The 15,577-nt window shown below is 38.9% G+C and overlaps 1 protein-coding gene across 3 annotated transcripts in view; it reads right to left on the minus strand.

The window, feature by feature from the left end:
- Positions 1-15,577, minus strand: part of LOC117990052 (furin-like protease 2) — a 298,563-nt gene that overhangs the window by 222,403 nt on the left and 60,583 nt on the right. The window contains exon 1 of one of the 3 annotated variants that reach the window (XM_069504393.1): positions 14,137-14,522. The exons of the other annotated variants lie outside the window; for them this stretch is intronic. The gene's annotated coding sequence lies outside the window, so the exon portion shown is untranslated. Of the gene's footprint in view, positions 1-14,136; positions 14,523-15,577 lie in introns of those variants that run through there. 3 annotated transcript variants of the gene reach the window in all.

A 15,577-nucleotide genomic window follows, 5' to 3' on the forward strand; every position in this document is an offset into this window, starting at 1 on the left:
GCAAACAATGACGGGCTTGTCAAACTGTATCAATGCATCGACCATACATCTATCGTCTAAATAAGGAACACAGTAAAAACCCCAGATTGCATCGCCTAGACCGCTGCACACTTGCACAGATGGACAGTAGAGACCGATCGGCCTTGAAACGTCAACCCGTTCGCGCTCTAGTTGGCGCGGCACGCAAGCGTTGCGTCCTCACGCGCAATTACGATGCATTATAAAGACGGGCTTGTCAAACTGTATATCAGTGCATCGATAATACATCATGCTAAAAAAAACTAGCTTATGCTCGCGACTTCGTCCGCTTGGACTACACAAGTTTCAAACCCCCTTTTTTACCCCTTTAATCCTCTCTTAGCGATGTCTACGATGCGTCAACGTCATAATGGCATCTGCATGCTAAATTTCAGCGTGATCCGTTCGGTGGTTTGAGTTGTGCGTTGACAGATCAGACAGCTTTTCCTTTTATATATTATAACGAATTATAATAACACAAAATGTAAGGCCTAAAACAGCTTTGTATTTATTTTCCCGTCCGTGACAATAAATAACGAAATAGATTAAAAGAAAATGCGGAGAAAATTTATGTTCCTTGTGGGTAGAGTAAACTGATTACTCGATCGCAACGGAGCGTTGGGATATACAACAAACCTCGGATGATCGCGATCCACGGTTGAGCTAAAGTAAATATTTTTTCAAATTTCGCATTTTTCTATATCAGAGATTCTTCAAAGTTATTTAAATGTACAATGTACATCAAAAATAAATAGAGCGTTTAATTTGCCGAACTGTTACCTACTTTGTAAAGGGCAAACTTTTTCAAAAACAAAAACTTCTAAATATCTGCTCGTCACAAATTGTTTAGTACATCGATTAACTCTAGTATACCCAGGAGTGTAAAGAGATTACGACCCCGTATCCGTAACAGTAACGCTCTTAACCTATTCGGTGTAATAGTACGAAATTCCGCAGTACAAGACGGTATAAGTTACGCCATAAACACATAAACCCTAACTATTACCACCTTATTGTTCGCCATTATAGTAAACCGAGTAGGTATTGATGTATTTGACACGAGTAGTATAACTTTGGCGAAACTTCGATGGCAGTTCACGATCCAGCGGGCGGATTTCGTAAAACATGCATCAATCATTATTACAATCTCAATTGTTGTGATTAGCTGAAATTGTGCGATTCTTGTTGCAACAAAGTATTGTGAAGTATTGTGAACGAGCAACGACCAATAAGAGGTTGCGATCGTGACATTGTAGCTGTCATTCTACCGCAATCGAGCAGCTGGTTTATTTAGACAATAACTTCATACAATCTTCGATTCCAGTGTAAGACAACTTAGCCTCAATTACATTTCAAATTTAGCAAGTCTGAAAACAATTTAATTTTTTTTTTTGTATGATGTAACCACCATTCACGGTTCTTAAATTTTTCCTCTAATGTCTGCTATAAGACCTATCTACCTGCCAAATTTCATGATTTTAGGTCATGGAAGGAAGTACCCTGTAGGTTTCTTGACAGACAGACAACAAAGTGATCCTATAAGAGTTCCGTTTTTCCTTTTGAGGTACGAAACCCTAAAAATTACACAATTTTGAAAAGATCAGGAGTTATTTCAACGAGAAATAGTTCTGCTTAAACTGCGACACGAAAATGATAAATTTATGGCAAAACGCCCACTATAAGGATACTTTAATAATAACAGACAGACTTGTTAAGACGAAAGCTCTTAAATAGTTGAGCACCGAGACGTGAGATACTGCGGTCAAATGTGGGGATTTCGAATTGAAAATATCTAGATTGTAGACCGAACCAGGTTGCGAGAGACGCTAGACGCTAAACAGTTGCTAATCCTCTCGATTTGGAAGCACGTTTGAACCTAATTGAACAACTGCAATTAGAACAAAAGTACATATTTGGCGAAATCTTACACTGAAAGTTGTTTTTGGTACAGACAGTAACAAAGCTAGGTATGCACCTGTCCATAGTCGTACTGGCGCGTGCAAACCTAGCTTTGTTGCTAACCCTACCATCCCGAGGGGTGCTAACGGGACCCTTTTACTGAGTCTCCGCTGCCCGTCCGCGTCGGTCCGTGCGTCTGTCTGTCAACAGGTTGGATCTCGCGGACTGTTAGTTAAGTTGAAATTTTCATAGAAGGGGTTATAAATTTGTGTAGTCCGCGCGAACGAAGTCGCGGGAATAAGCTAGTATTACAATAATCGTTTTTTAAATTTAAATCCCTGTGTTGACAATAGGCTGAGAACATATTTCATCATCATCATCATCAACCGATAGACGTTCACTGGTGGACATAGGTCTCTTGTAGGGACTTCCACACGCCACGGTCTTGCGCCGCGCCGCCTGAATCCATCGGCTCCCTGCGACTCGTCTGATGTCGTTCGTTCACCTTCATGACATATTTATTCATGTTATATGTATTTCTGCATCAGAATTCCCCTCTGCACGTGAAAGATGTTTAATAGAAGAAAACAGGTCTTCTTCTTCAGGAAATCTTATAGAAAAAGAACTGTCGCAAAATAAGTTATTAGCAATGAAGACGACACTTTTAAGACTGTTGCCAAAGTTCCTGTTTGAATCTATGCAAATTAGAATGGCTAATTACCAAGTAGATACTTGAAGGATATTTCTGTAACTGAAAGACTGTCCAGAAAAACAAAACAAAAGGAAACTTTGACTAAAAATATATTCTAAATGCGTCGCGTTCGCTCAAAATCATGATAGGTATAAAGGTATGGAGGAATCAACAAATTCTTTAAGACCCGGAAAGGAATATTCTATTTCAAAAAATTAGAGATCCATATGAAAATTAATTACAACAAGCTACTCGTGTGAAGCCGGACGGGTCGCTAGTTAATTATAATATATGTACCGCGGACGAACTTGCGGCCAAAAGTTAATGATTTAATATAATAAAATTTTCATGATGATTGAGAACAGAATTTCTCAGAATGAGAACGGTTTAGGCCACAGTCCGCCACGCTGGTCAAGTGCGAATTGGCAGACATCACACATCTTTGAGAACAATATGGAAAACTCGCAGGCATGCAGGTTAAAAGTTTGATGATAAAACATTCAAAAATATTTTTTGTACACACAATAAGTACGGACATGAACGATATCACATAATATCTATTACACCTCAAAACACAGCAAATACTGGTTGCAATATCGAATATTATGATTGTGCATGGTATTGAAATAATTCGATTGCTTACTTTTGTTTGATATTCAAATCAATGTGTAGCCCGCCTATTGCATTTGAGCACGATTGCAATAACGCGCGCACTGCGTTTGAATATCGCCCTCATGCAGATTTTCTATAAATAATAATAAAACATCGATAAAAGACTATGCATTTTGAAATAACATAATGCGGGTAGTTGAATAAGGTGCCGTTATCTGAAGTGATAGCCTAGTGGTAAGGACGTCCTCCTTCATTCGGGAGGTTGGGAGTTCGATCCCGGACCTTTGACTTTTCGGAGTTAGGACTGCACTGCACTGTGTACCCTGACGAAAACCGCGAGTCGTAACAAATACATTCATTTGGACAGCAGTTGACCTCAAACAAACTGTTATCGTAAAATGGCGGACCGTCGAGCGTGCCGTGCTGATCAAAAAAGGGAAAATGGTGCACGCCTGATCATGTGCCATGTAAGGGACACGGCTCTCGTATCCTCGTGTTAATCTAGTAGTGCTTCCGACCTTCGCTTTCAATGCGTGGGACGTTGGTTAGGGACTCAACTCTCGTGTAACTTTCGATAATACGAATGTGCGTAGTGTCTTCACGCACGACAACGACGTAGAATCTCCTTCTTACAAGGCTATTTTATTTTATTATCAGAAATGTAGTAGAACAATATACGGAAAAGATAAGATACATACCAACAACGGATGCAGAATTAGTATCTTCAATACTATGTTTTTTTTATAAAAATGGCGAGCAAACGAGCAGGCGGGTCACCTGATGTTAAGTGATTACCGCCGCCCATGAATATTTACAGTACAAGAGGAACCATCAATGCGTTGCCGGCCTTTCAGGAATTTGTTGGTCCGCCCCTTGAATAACCTCATGTTGTAATCTAAAGGGAACACCACCGAAGGGAGTTGATTGCACAGTTTGCATGTGCGTGGAAAAAAGGATCTGGCACAACGGGTGAGGGTGGAATTGTTTGCGGTGGCGTGCGGTGCGGTTGTAGAAAAAGGAGGGTGGAATCAAATTATAGAGACGATAGAGCAAGCAAAGAGAGCTTACGTCTCTGCGGTGTTCTAGGCTTTCCAACGAGCCGGTTAGTTTGGGATCGTCCACAAGTTGATTTTACTCTTTTTCCAGTTTTCATACCATCATAAAAGTCTACAAAGCTAACAATACATATTTTAAAATCCTCAAAAGATGCCAATACAAAGAGATGGCCGAGCGGCCAACTCAAACAATTCCAATATTTATGAAGAACTTCGTTTAATCGATGAGAAAATGACTTATGTGATCCGATAGGGTTAGGGTTGGTACGTAACGAGCCAAACTATCCAACACGACATGTAATGAGACATTCTTATAAGTTTGGGGCTCCGCTATTTTAGGAGAACATCAATAGTAGGTACGGCCTTTTACCAAAAGTCACGTTTTTTCCATTCATTCCAATGAAATTGCAAAGTGTATGCTATTGGTCTAAATCGAAACAACCCAAAAATGACAGCTTCTTTAAAATTTCATCCAAAGAGATTATTTCTAAAACTTAATGCAGTTGTAAAAAGTATGTGATTTGACTCAAACGATAAATTATTATTTGAAAATCATGACACAACCATTATAAAACTCTACAAAGTTAACAATAAATTTAAAATCAGTAAAAGATGCCAATACAAAGAGATTGTCCGAGCGGCCAACTCAAACAATTCCAATATTTATGAAGAACTTCGTTTAATCGATGAGAAAATCACTTATGTGATCCGATAGGGTTAGGGTTGGTACGTAACGAGCAAAACTATCCAACACGACATCTAATGAGACATTCTTATAACTTTGGGGCTCCGCTATTTTAGGAGACCATCAAATAATATGGCCTTTTTGGAAAACATTCTTCGAGGATCCTTTCAAGTGATCCGTGTAGTCCGGAATGCTACCTTTTAGACAAACTTTGAATTTTGGAGAGTCGCACTACAATAGGACATTCTTTTCGGATTTTCTGCGTAAAAAGTTTTAACGAGATTCGCGAATAATAAATATTTCGAAGAATAGAATGTGGACCCAATTTTCGCGGTAAATTATTTCACTAACTTTTTAATCATGTTGACTTCACAGACGTTTTAATGCCAAATATCATAATCATCATGATCAACCCATCGCCGGCTCACTACAGAGCACGGGTCTCATCTCAGAGTGAGAAGGGGTTTGGCCATAGTCTACCACACTGGCCATGAGCGGATTGGTAGATTTCACACACCTTTGAGAACATTATGGAGAACTGTTACTGTTACTGTCTTGCGCCGCCTGAATCCAGCGGCTCCCTGCGACTTGTTTGATGTCGTCTGTCCATCTAGTAGAGGGCTTTTCAACACTGCGCTTTCCGGTGCGAGGTCGCTATCTTAGCACCTTGGGACCGAAATGTCTATCGGTTTTCGAACTAGGTGTATTTATTCCTAGGTTAGTAAGTATTAATGCTAATAAACTAGGAAGTAATAATAAACTGGCCAAGTGCGAGTCAGACTCGCGCACTGAGGGCTCCGTACTACAATCGTATTTTATCGACATTTTTTGCACGATAAATCAAAAACCATTATGCCTAAAAATTAAAAATTAATCTGTTTTAGAATGCACAAGTAAAGCCCTTTCATATGATACCCCACTTGGTATAGCAATCTTACTTTGAAAGTCGAAAATAGCAATATTTGTTCATGAACACATTTTAATTTTTTTCTTGTGATGTAACCAAAAATTCAGTTTTCGGATTTTTCGCCTAATGCTCCTCCTATACAATACCTACCTTCCTGCCAAATTTTATGATTCTATAGGTCAACGGGAATTACCCTATAGTTTTCTTGACAAACAGACAGACAACAAAGTGATCCTATAAGTGTTCCTTTTTTCGTTTTGAGGTACGGAACCCTAAAAACGGTAGAGTTAATGAACAACCTAATTCCCAATAGCTTTGCGTGTTCACTCATTGAACGGTAATTCCTTGCGGCGGCAAAGTTATTCATAATCTGTTCAAACATTTGCCTAAAGCTGAAATCGCGTGTCGATACGCTAACTACTGTGTTTTTTCACTAAAATTACTTCTCTAACTGACGAAGTGTTACGTGAGAAATACGATCATAGAATACTTTAATACCTTCGAGGTACAGAAGGATCATTCCGCAAAGACGTTCAAATGAATAGCGACTCTTGTTTGACGCAATAAAGAACCATTCAGCTCACACAGCGCTGCGGCCTAAAATAAGCACACCAAGAGGAACGTTGCTATAATAAAATCGATGGTACTGAGTTTTTGGCTTTAAATCAACGTGATTTAGGTCCATTTTATTCTGGCATTTTTGTGTTACGTCTCTCGAATCATAAATGTTGTTGTGTGATGTAAAATCTCATTCTAAGCACATATAGTACACGACAGATCGAGATGGCAATCGGGGTGGGGACGCCCCGCAAACCCGCACAGCCGTCGCGCTGGCCCGGTGTGGAATAGCGCGGGTGACGTGCGGGTGTGCGGGGCGTCCCCCTGCCACATACCCCGATTGCCATCTCGACCTGTCGCGTACTATAGGATGCTTGTGTGTATGAATATGCGATTAAGACGAATGGTGCACGCCTCGGCCCGTCTAACGGGCACTCAGGCCTTTGGTAAATAAGTTAAGTGCATTTTGATGCAATCCGTTGGTTCATTTTCAAGTCTCTGACTAGACTGCCAGGCTGTTAATAATTAAATCGGTACGAGTTCAATGCGTCCAGTAAGGGCAGTATCTCAGTAGGAAACCAGTGGTGGCGCAACCAGTCGCGCTACTAACAAAACGTATACAGTTCTATGGAGGGTACCTCACCTACATGCTGATTCGCTAATTCAGTGTCCAACGATAAATGATAGCCACCGAGCTCATTTGACCTTGGTTGGTAATACATTACTGCTTCACTGAGTGATATTAAAATGATCCTTCTTAGAAAACCTTCAATGTTCTCCTTTCGATGTTTTCCTTCTTCGATGTCGTAAATTCGTGCGCGAGTCTGACTTGAACTTGGCCAGTTTTTTCTTTTTATATTTAACGTATACTTAGCAAAAACCGTAACTCTACAGCGCGGTCCATTTTGAAACGGATGATCTTGATGTCTGCTCTGGTGGTTCTTGTTTGGTAGCTTGAGACACCACAGTGGCGCGACCGGTGCGGTGGCGCCGCTTTGGTGTCCTAGTGAGATATTGGCCTAAGATCAGGTCAGAATCCTCTAACTACTTAATATCACTTCATCAAACGAGCTAATAGTTAATTTTCCTGCTCATCGTCTTTAAATATCTTTTATACTTTGCCATCAACATATTGTTCACTATGAAAGACTGAAGTCTTAGTAGTTCAATAATTTTCAGCATTATTAGGTACTGGTGTACCTAATAATGCTGAAATTTATAAGTCCTGTATCTACTTTATATATTACTAGCTTACGCCGCGACTTCGTCCGCATGGTCTCAACAAATTTCAACCCCTTATTTTACCCCTGAGGGGTTGAATTTTCAAAAATCCTTTCTTAGCGGATGTCTACGTCATAATAGCCATCTGTATGCCAAATTTTAGTCCGATCCGTCCAGTAGTTTCAGCTGTGCGTTGATAGATGAGTCCGTCAGTCAGTCAATCACCTTTTACTTCTAAATGAGTTCTTAGTTCATTTGCCTGCCCATTGTGGTCTTATTATTGGGCATGATTGTCGTCAAGCACGCCATCGCGCTACAAATACCTTAACCTTTGAAACCTTGTTAGTATGCCTATTACGTAAACGGTTTAATTCATTATACAGATCGATTATTCCGCTTCACGGATGATTGATTTGGCTTAACGTAACATGCGTGGTCTCTTTTGTGTGATTAGTTTGCAATAATATCAGTTGGGTTGCAAAGTTTGCTTATATGATTGACGGCTGTTGACCGCACCTATTTGAATTTGCAATATGTAATCTACGTGATAAAGCTACGATAAGCCTAGTGGTTAGGACGTCTGCCTTCTGATCGGAGGTCGGGGGCTCGATCCCGGGCACACAACTCTTACTTTTCGGAGTCATGTGCGTTTTAAGTAATTGAATATCACTTGCTTTAACGGTGAAGAAAACATAATGAGGAACCCTGCATGCCTGAGAGTTTCCCATAATGTTCTCAAAGATGTGTGATGTCTGCCAGTCCGCACTTGGCCAGCGTGCAGCGTGGTCACTCTGAGAGGAGACCCGTGCTCTGTAGTGAGCCAGCGATGGGTTAGGCATGAAGATGATGATGATGAAGCTACGTGTTATCCTCGAGTTGCGGCCGAAATTAATAATAATCATACTGTCGTAAGATACTTCGCAACATAGCTATTTGTCAAAAGGTCACTTTTGACTAAACAACCTTATCGACAATAATAATGATGATTAGAGATAAAAAATGTCTATATTATAAAACTTAATCATCACAAACATGAATATTATTTGACATAAAAATTAAGACTAGGTTTTATATTTTTGGAAATTTTAGTATTTGGTATTTTTTGCTATTATAATAACTAATAATCCTGTTTACGGTTAGATATTTTTATCGTTACACTAGCTGATGCCCGCGACTACGATCGTCCCCGTGGAATTAGGTTTTTGAAAATCCAGTGGGAACTCTTTGATTTTCCGGGATAAAAGTAGCCTATGTCACTCTCCGTGTCTTTATCTATATCCAAGCAAAAAATCAGGTCAATCCGTGACACCGTTGCGACGTGATTGAAGGACAAACCAACAAACACACTTTCGCATTTATAAAAAGGGTACTAATTTTTTAGGTTAAGTAAATTTCAAAATTTCTAGCTGGATTATTATCATTGGCATTTCAAATTTTGACCCTTCTGGACTTTTAGGATCAAATACATTAAAAGCTTTGACTTTTAAAAATCTTCTTAACGTTAAACTTATTTACAGACAAACTAAAGGTGGATGGAGCTAACGATTACGGTCGAGGTGTAATGGGATTTGAGAGGCCATGTCGTAGAATTGGCACGAATGGCACGCCAGTTTGGACTGCGGCCCGAATATTGTATCGTAGATGCAATGTCCTTGTTCGCACTAAGTCAATTTGAGCTATATTTTGGTATTACGGTAAATTTTTGACGGCCATTCGGGCGAAATGGTCTGCGTCGTGGTATAGTACTAGGTGATGCCCGCGACTTCGTCCGAGTGAGTTTCTATTTTTACAATGCCCATGGGAACTCTTTGATTTTCCGGGATAAAAAGTAGCCTATGTCCTTCCCCTGGATGCAAGCTATCTCTGTACCAAATTTCGTACAGAGTCGCTGAGAACTAAATTTAGAGAATACAATCAACCAAAACCTTAATTTGCTATAATCCGCTGAAACCGATCAAATCTGTATGGTGTAACATGCAGCATGCGACATTACATACATTACGTACATTCTAAAACTATTTTATTTATTTTTATAAAAAATACTTTTTGATTTATCGTGCAAAATGTCAAAAAAATACAAGCACGGAATTCTCGGTGCGCGAGCCTGACTCGCACTTGGCCGGATTTTAAGCCGGAAAAACGGAACCCTTATAGGATCACTTTGTTGTCTGTCTGTCTGTCTGTCTGTCTGTCTGTCTGTCTGTCTGTCTGTCTGTTTATCTGTCTGTCTGTCTGTCGGTCTGTCAAGAAACCTACAGGGTACTTCCCGTTGACCTAGAATCATGAAACACAAACTAAAAAATTGTATTTTCAATTTTCGAAGTAAGATAACTATATCAAGTGGGGTATCATATGAAAGGGCTTCACCTGTGTATTCTAAAACAGATTTTTATTTATTTTTATGCATCATAGTTTTTGAATTACCGTGCAAAACGTCGAAAAAATACGACTGTGGTACGGAACCCTCGTTGCGCGAGCCTGACTCGCACTTGGCCGGTTTTTTTAAATTAATATCACAATAGTCACGACCCCATCCGACGAGAAACCTTGAACGACACAATCAACTAGAGACATTGCAATAAAAATTATTACATAAGATTTAAGTGGGCGCAGGACGGTGTTTTCTTCATACAAACGTTAGGAGGGTAATACTACATTATTTGATATTATACGCTCAAAACTAAGTATGTATTACATTGATTTGTCTCGTCATTATCTAGATTTATTGATACATAAAACATTGAAAAAAATATTGATTTAAAAGTTACGAGCCTCAGAAGATGCCTATTTTAACACTAAATTTATAACAACTTTGGGCGAAAATAAATAAGATTAGGGGTATAAAAATTCTAAAACAATTTAACATTAGACATAGTTTATTTATTCATTAGTTGAAATAACTTTACTTTGGAAGCATAAATTCAGCAGTTTTTTCTCAAAAATACTTTTTTTAAACCCTTTTCGCGCGCTTGATTTCGGTGAAAATCATCGTGCCCCTCACCTTTCTCATACAATGTCAAGTGAAAAGCAAACAGAATACCCATGTGCGCTGCCAATTTCGGTCGAGCGTACTGCGTCACCTTAAGAGACACAACAATAAACATTGAAAAGGCTTTTGAACGTTCAAACGCGTTTTAACACCACAATTAACAGCAATAAAAACACTTTTTATACCTCATAAATAGTTGAAATCACTTGTACGTGCTATAATCGCAGCTGCAACTTCTTTTACTTGGCAATATTGTAGCGAGAACTAGTACTTAAATAGGATATTTAAACTCTCGTTTGCTTTTATGTAATATCTACAAGCCAAGAGGTAAATAATTATTGTTATTTAATTATTTATACTTATAATAAAACTTTAACAGTTCCAATTCAGTACAATGAAGATATTATAAATTTTTTTAAGGGCACTATAATATACTATAATCGACTCTGAACCCGGAAACTGTATTTTTTTCAATTTTGTATGTTTGTCTGTATTATGGCCGCGCATCACGCTGAAACTACTGAATGAATTCAAATGAAACTTGGCATGATTTTAGGTCATACTATGAGGAAGGATACATGATATTTTTTATTCCGAAATGCAGCATGGTTCCCCTGGGAGAGGGGATGAAAGTCAAAATGTGTACTTAGTTGTACCTAATTCACATACCAAGCACCGGAAAATCAAAGAGTTCCCACGGGCTTTCTAAAAATCTAAATCCACGCGGACGTAGTCGCGGGCATCAGCTAGTATCAAATAACATCCTACAGTACGTGGCCGAAAATGATGAACATTGGCTTTTAGAAAGACATTTCATCTTTGTAGAGCGTTGTCTCTGTCGCTAATATCCACGGAACAGAAAAAACTATTTTTTCTGTTCCGTGCTAATATCCATATGACGATTTGTCGGTCTTAACGACCGAGACAGTGCTCTACAAATCGGCTATCTCCTTCTAAAGATCGATGTTTATCACTTTTGGCCGCGCACTGTACCTACTAATATTATAAATGTGAAAGTTTGTATGTTTGGATGTCTGTTACTCTTTCGCACCACAATAACAGAACCAACTTAGCTGAAAGTAATGTAGATAGCTTATACTTACTCTAAATTAACGCATAGGCTACAAAATTATCCCGGAAATTTAAAGAGTTCTAAAGTAAACCCACGCAGACAAAGCCGCGGGCATCAGCTAGTTATTTATAATAAGCAAACCGCCCTCCGGCTTGAGCCCGTAATTTGTTTATTGTCACTCAGCAAAATGTAGCTTTCTAAGTTTCTACTGGTGAAAGAATTTTCAAAATTGGTTCAGAAGTTCCAGAGATTACTCCCTACAAACAAACTTACAAACTTTATAATATTAGAATAGATAGGTACCTACTATCAGAATTCAGAATAGAAGCTGCACGCTGTACAACAATCAGTAAACAATTTATTTAATTTTGATAGTTATTACTTATTAGTTTGATAGTTAACCTGTTTGTATCTAAAACAGATTAAAATAACCATTAACGGTAACTGAGCTCTCATTAAAAACTTATTAAACCTCTATCAGAACAAGTTTAAGTTTAACATTGGCGCCGATTCTGTTGTCTTTCTCAAAACTAAATTTGGAGTATCTGCATCTTTTTCTTTTTAATATTGCTAAAAAAGAACGGATCATGAATTTTACATTTGAAGGCTCTTTTTAGTGCACGCTACAAATTTAAAGAATAGGCTCGTGACTGGCAGCTAAAGTCACGAGGTTTGACAGCTTTAAATTAAATTTGAAACTGTCAAACTGTGTCTGTCCTTTTCATATTACATTAGTAAGAAGAGGATGCGAATACTCTAAAATTTAGTTGTGCTCAAAATCAGTACCATTGAATTTCGACCATTTGTAGGCATAGTTGTGTGGTATTGATATAAAGTTACAAGACTGGTGAAAGGCTAATTAATTGCACATAATATTAAAAAGAATAGAATTAAAATAGATACATACATTTAAAAAGACTTGTCCTGACTGACTGACTGACGGATCTATCAACGCACAGCCTAAATCGCTGGTGTTAGAAACTTAATATTGATACTAACTTTAATCCATAACTCACTCACTCACTAAGAAAGAATTTTTGGAATTTCTAGCCCCCTAAGGGGGTAAAATAGGGAATAATTTTGCGAAAACTCGTATCAGCTAGTTAGTAGATAGAGACAATTATTATTCACATACAAATAAATAAGCCGAATTGAAAACATAATAATTTATGAGTATAGATACCTATCAGCCAGGAAATACAAAATACATACAGAAATAATTAATTAGTATTTATCCTTCCTTTCAGCTTTTCCTTATGCCAGCAAATTCACGGACTCAGTATAGATATAGTACGCGACAGGTCAAGATGGCAATTGGGGAAGGAACGCCTCGCACACCCCCCGCGCTAACCCGGTGCGGGCGAGCGCGGGTATCATACGGGTGTGCGAGGCGTCCCCCTGCCTCATACCCCGATGGCCATCTCGACCTGTCGCGTACTATACAGTACATTAAAATTAGGTACATTATTTTATCTAACTTTAAAGTCTTGGTAACTTTAAATGTCCTTAGGAACCGGTTAAACATATTATTGTGGCAAGATACAGTCACGTATCAGCGTTCCGCGTATTGCATGTCCAAGGCCTGAGCCAGGGAAGTGGATAATGTGTCAAGCAGCCGGTTGGATAAGTTTAGTGACAACGATGCAGTCGCATATCGCCGTTCCGTGTATTGTGTGTCCAAGGCTTTACCCAGCGAAGTGAATAATGCATCGGCTCTAAGAAACCGTTTGGACAAGTGGCAATGATGCAGACGCGTATCGCCGTTCCTCGTATTGTGTGTCCAAGGCTTTAGTCACTGAAGTGAAACATCGACTCTAAGGAGTCGGTTGAGCATGTGGCAATGATGCAGTCGCATATCCCCATTCCGAGTATTGTGTGTCCAAGGCTTTAGTCACTGAAGTGAAACATCGACTCTAAGGAGTCGGTTGAGCATGTGGCAATGATGCAGTCGCATATCCCCATTCCGAGTATTGTGTGTCCAAGGCTTTGCTAGTGAAGTGGATAAACTACGTTTGATATTAATTTAGTGGCGAGCGGGGAAAACGTATGCATTACTTGGCACTGTACCAAACATGAAAATAAAACCTAACAAAATAATCTAATCCAAGTTAGACACAAATCGGATATATTCCTATCCATTTCTCTAAAAGCAATTGAAAAAAAATCTAATATAAATTAGTTTTAATTTATTCAACTCGCTTACTACAGACTGATTATCTAACAAGTGGTCATATGAAAAATTCAAAATATACTGAAATAAAAAGAAAAGTAAATCTTATTCGAATTGTTTACCTAGCACTTAATAATTATTGAAATAAGAATATTTCTAGATAAGAATATGGTAGTGATATAACTTATAAGTACTTGGTAAAATGTGGGTAAAATAAATATAATAATAAAAATAATACGCTCATAATGATTAAATTTACCTTGCCAAAAGTAGTCTCCTTTTAAGAAAAATAATCCAAATCTCAAAAATATTGGCACTGCACACCAAAACACGACACGGACACTAAACTCTTGCTATACCCTCACTGCTTTAAAAAATAATCACGATACTATAAAGAAATTCAAGTGTTATTATATTACCAAAAACACACGTACACGTCCGATTGTACTCGTAACAAGACGAATCGTCTCGTCCGTTGCTTTTATTTAATACCACTACACAATCGAGTGATAAAACAACTCACGCGCACGTTGAAGATCTCAATAAAAACACCTCTAGGTACTTTACAAATCACGTTCCAGCGCTATAACAATTTAAACGTCCGTATCACAGAGACACTAAAGACCACTATAAAGAACCTAGCGGCTCAGTCACGTGTGTACGTTCACTTTTCAACTACATTTATGCGTGTAGCCAAACTCACTGACACAAACAGCCGACTCGGGTTTGCGTAACCGAACCATGACCTTTGTAGCTTAGACGTTTACTGGTTGTTAGGGGGCGTTCATAAATTACGTGAGATGTTTAGGGGGGGAAAGGGTTGAGTCAAATCTCATCTAATCTTACGTTGGAGAGAGGGGGGTCTCGGCAAATATCACGCAATTTTTTTCTGATTGAAACAAAAAAAAATATACTATTTTGGTCCATTTAATCCAGATTGTACATGCTTAAGATTTAATCTGAAGCATAATCGTAATACGATTTAAGTATACTATTGTTAAATTTTTATTACACTTATAACTCTCAGCAATATTGATTACTAGTCTTAACTAGTCGTAAATAAAAGCACGAAGCAAATTTTTTTCTTCTTTTTACAATAACAATCCAACGCGTTTACGTAAGAAACCCACATTTTGAAAAATCTCACGTGAGATTGGGGGATGGGGGAGGGGGTTGAATAAAATTTCACGACATCTCACCAGGGGGGGAGGGATGGACAGAAAATTCAAAAAAAACACCTCACATAATTTATGGACGCCCCCTATTATAAACATATCAGATACAGCCTTGCAGCCAAGTTATTGTGATGATGGAGCTCATCATGATCAACCCATCGCCGGCTAACGACTGACTACGGATCTCCTCTTAGAATAACAATAGTTTGTCCACAGTCAAACACGCTGTCCAAGTGCAGATTAGCAGAGTTACAATCAATCAATCAGCCTGTTTGCGTCCACAGCTGGACATAGGCCTTCCCTAGAGCGCGCCACCACACACGATCCTCCGCCTTCCTCATCCACCCACTTCCCGCTACCTTCTTAAGGTCGTCAGTCCAGCGGGTTGGAGGTCGTCCCACACTGCGCTTGCCGATACGCGAGAGTTACAGTGCGGACTCCTAATTTCTCGGTTTGTTAATTCCATCGAAATATAATGGATGATCTGATGCCCACTGATTTCGTCAGCGTGGATTTAGATAGGTA

This window comes from Maniola hyperantus, chromosome 17, assembly GCF_902806685.2.
Source record: "Maniola hyperantus chromosome 17, iAphHyp1.2, whole genome shotgun sequence".
NCBI classification, from domain to species: Eukaryota; Metazoa; Arthropoda; class Insecta; order Lepidoptera; family Nymphalidae; genus Maniola; species Maniola hyperantus.